The sequence below is a fragment of the Callorhinus ursinus genome, unplaced genomic scaffold (assembly GCF_003265705.2).
Source record: "Callorhinus ursinus isolate GAN/ISIS: 27379988/994484 unplaced genomic scaffold, GSC_fseal_2.0 scaffold44, whole genome shotgun sequence".
Lineage (NCBI taxonomy): Eukaryota > Metazoa > Chordata > Mammalia > Carnivora > Otariidae > Callorhinus > Callorhinus ursinus.
The window spans coordinates 2,920,279-2,924,289 of record NW_027397106.1 but is presented as its reverse complement, the minus strand read 5'-3'; positions in this window follow the sequence as shown (position 1 = coordinate 2,924,289).

Sequence of the window (4,011 nt, the reverse complement as noted above, 5' to 3'; positions counted from 1 at the left end):
ATTCTGTTCCCAGTCTTGCTGTTATCCTGGCCACATGCTGCCTGTTTCTGAACCCCAGTCCTGCCCTCCCCAAATCTAACTGGTGAAGATTCACTTATCCCTTTTAGTTTTCTTCCCTACTTGACCTCTCTGCACCATGGTTTACCCGTAAAATATGAATGTACCTGTCACAGGGTTGTGTGGAAAAATATATTGCTATATGTAAAGTGCTTAAAACATAGTAGGAATTACTTAAATGTAATTAATATCTCCTGTACTGGGCTTTGGGCACCTTTACAGAATGCTCTACAAGTCTAAAGCTGGCTGGTCTCTTGCTGCCCCAGGTGGAACTAGGGAGTCTACAGGGTGGGAGGGGAGCTAGGGGAACCCACTGGCTAGATCTGGCACCTCCGGGGCACCTCCCCAGTGTGATAACTGGCGGCACCTCCCTCCCCCCTCCGCCTTAGTCCAGTTCTCCATCTGGGATCACCCCCTCCTCCCTCACCAGCACGAGTCCACCTGTGCGCTCCCACTGCAGTCCTATCCACCTGTACCCACAAAACTCACCCCTTCGGTCCATACATACAGGCATAGGCACATTCACACACACAATGACACATCTAGAAAGGCTCACAAGTCACACACACACACACACACACACACACACGTGCTGCCCCACAGATACCCAGAGCTGTGCGTATACCTGGAGGCAATCATACTGTTCTACTCACAGCTGCCCACAGACAGCGAGCTACACAGAATCAAGGTACAGACAGCATGCGCCCAGCACAGCTGCATGGACTCCCCACTTTCCTCTAGCTCCTGGTCCTGTGCTACCTCTTCTGAAGACTGACAGAGCTCTAAATGGGCAAAGGACCTTAGCAGCCATCTTATCTAAACATTTTATTTCACTAGTGAATGAGGGGAGGTGACTTGTTAAAAGTCACACAGTGAGGTGTTCCCTTTTTTTCACCATTCGGCATCATGAGTATAATGTGCTTGATTCATTCACTCTTGCTTCTCTTCCTGAGCCTGTCCAGGAGTGGGAACTAGAGGGAGCTGAGGACTGTGCTCTTGGGGTAGGACAAAGCCGAAAGTTAGAGCTGGAGGGAGGCTGAGAGTAAGTCTGGCAGGTCATTAGGGCCCAGCTGGGCTGATGAGACCCGTGGGATAGGAAGAGAGGGGTCAGTTGGCAGAATTGAGAAGTTCATTGGGACTGGAGTTGCGGGTGGCTTCTGACCTGAGGGATCGAGTGACAGAGCTGGGGTTTGGTTTGGGCCTCAGGTCTGGACTCCCGGTGGCCTGCTTCTGAGCTGTGTGGTGTCACAGCACAGAGGGCTCGTTGGAACAGTTGCACACTCTGGAACTCTTCTAGAATTCTGCCCTGCTCAGAATTCCATTAGGAGGGGAGAGGGGCCATATTGGTGGATGGGAGGCCTTGGATTGATCTTCTCCCTTAAAAGAGCATGTTCTTTTCAGACCACTCGCTTCTGGTCTCTCAATATTCTTGTTTATTTCTACTGGCCTGAGGGATGGGGACTTAGATTTCTGTTACCATTTTCCGGGCCTGGGCCTGGAAGTTTAGAAATTGACCCTGCTGTACAAATGTATATTCAGGGACTTGCTTTGCCCATAGTGAAGCTGAGGGGCCATCTCCCCACTTTCTTTGCTCCTTGTAAGAGCCTCATCAGTGTCAAAGGGGAAACAGTTCTCTGCATGAAGGAGCTCAATGGCTCTAGAAGATGTGGAGATTTCTCTATTTGCTATCTCTGATCACAGATATAAGTATAATATGATATAAATGTGTAAATGTAATTAGTTTACAGATGTTCATGGGAGGCTGGCCATGACCTTGCTCCCTGGAGGGACTTCCACTTTATATTCTGCAAAAGTACACTGCTAATGGCAAGTGCATATCGTGGTTATTTTGTGGCAGGAATTGTCTAAGCATGTTACGTGTATGAAATTCCTAGTCCTCCTATCTGCCCTAGGAGGTCGATGCTTTTTTATCATTCTCACTTTAGCGATGTAGAAATGGAGGCACAGAGAGGACAAGTAAATTGCCCAAGGTCACTCTGCCAGGAAGGAACAGAGCCCAGTTTTAGACCCAGGTAATCTGGCTCCAGAGTCTATGTGCTCACCTCCGTGCCACCTCATCTCCTTGCTATGTGCTGTTTCCTATTTTGGAGGTAATTTATCAGCTATGGCAGGTCTCCAAACCCCAAAAGGACTCCATTAAAAGAAAAAAAAAAGTAGCCACATCAAAGGCTTTTTGAAAGTTTAAATTGTGTTCATGTATTTACCCTTTAAGGAATTCTCATAAATTGCTCAGGCATGAGTCTTCCCCAGCAAAGCAATGAGTGGTGTTTCCTTAAGCTTTGAGTGGCTGGTGAATCTAATTTTTGTTATCCATCAATTTACAGATATGCACAGGATGTTTTCTGGGAGGCAACTGTGGGTTAGTGAAATGACCACGAGTGGTGCATACAGGGTTCAAACACCAGGCAGACACTGAAACTTGTGGGGCACTGGCCCAGTTACTGAGCATCTCTGGCTTCTTCATCTTCAAGATGTATCATGGTGGATAAGATCATCACAGTTGTTTGCATAAAATTACATTGTGTAGAGGCCTAGCACAACCCTTGGCTCAATCTGAAACTGCTGTGAGCCCAGGGACAGAGGACTGTGCTGGAGACCCCAGACTAGACCTTTTTCTGCTCCATGTAACTCTGGGGAGCCTCCCATACCCGGACCCTTGTGGATTACAGAGGCGCAGACAAGGCTCAGAGTTGGCTACATTGATTTATTGGAAACACAGATCAAGACAGAGATGAACACGGCAGAGATGGAAGGGGAACAGTGAGGGGATGGGGTACGACCATCACCCAGGGCAGCGCAGGTTGGGCCCTGATCCTGGCCCTCCGGCCCCTGAGCCCCCTTCCTATGGGCATCAAGGGGACTTCTTTTTAGGGGTAGCCTTTCCCAGCGCGGGCAGCAGAATCGAGGAGGAAGGGATCACACACAGATGTGAGAGGCTGGGAATGGGACAGACCTTTCAAAGTGCCAGAGAAATAGTCAAGAGCTTGCTCCACCTGGAGGCTGGGTGGGAGAGACACCAGGCCCGCGGCTTGAGCTCGGGGGTCTAACATCTGCGGCAGCTGCTAGTGCAGGAGCCCACGCCGCAGGAGCTGATGCCGCAGGAGCCCACGCCGCCGCTGCCCAGGCCACAAGACGCGACGGAGTTGCAGGGCGCGCAGGGGGCGCACATGCCCGTGCTCACGGCCAGGTTCCCGCTGCAGGGGGCGCTGCACACGCTGCCGGTCACCGGCCGGGACCCGGACACGCAGAGGTCCCCGCAGACGACCCCGCCCCGGGAGCTGCTGACACCTGCGAACCCCAAAGGCTCAGTCAAAATTCTGAGGGGGTTGGATCATCAGCTTCCCCGAGGACGCCCCTCCCCAGGCCCCGAGCTCCGTGTATTCAAAGTCCGGAGAATCTTTACTTGCAACACTAGGGCCATCTAGTTCCAGAGCTGCCGTCTTTCGTGCTCTCTGACCCCAATCCCTCCTGCGGCGATGCCAGCCCCATTTAGCCTTCAGTGGAAGCCCTCCCTCCAAACTCTGCCATTCCTTCTAGAAGGGAATAAATGCACACGGGGGCTGTGTTACTCACAGACATTCACTGCGCCAACGCCTTCACATAGTCTGAGGGGGAAGAAGAAAAAGGCAACATGAGTGATTTGGCCAGAGTTGCAGATAGAGCTCCCCAAATCCCTGGGGGTGCGGTCCACAGTGGTCAGGGTAGGAGCAGAGGGTCTGAGAGAACAGCCCTCCCAAGCCACCCCCTCCCCCAAAGTGATGAATGAGAGGCTGTCCTAGATCCCTGGTCCTCCTTCCTGACCCAGGAGAAAGGGTGCTGTTTATTCAAGGGGGCAGGAACAAGCAGCTCAGAGCCAGGCTGGGTTGGGCCCCACCTCTGTTCTTCACCCTCCAGCAGCCGCCTGTAGGTGGCGATCTCGATGTCCAGGCCCAG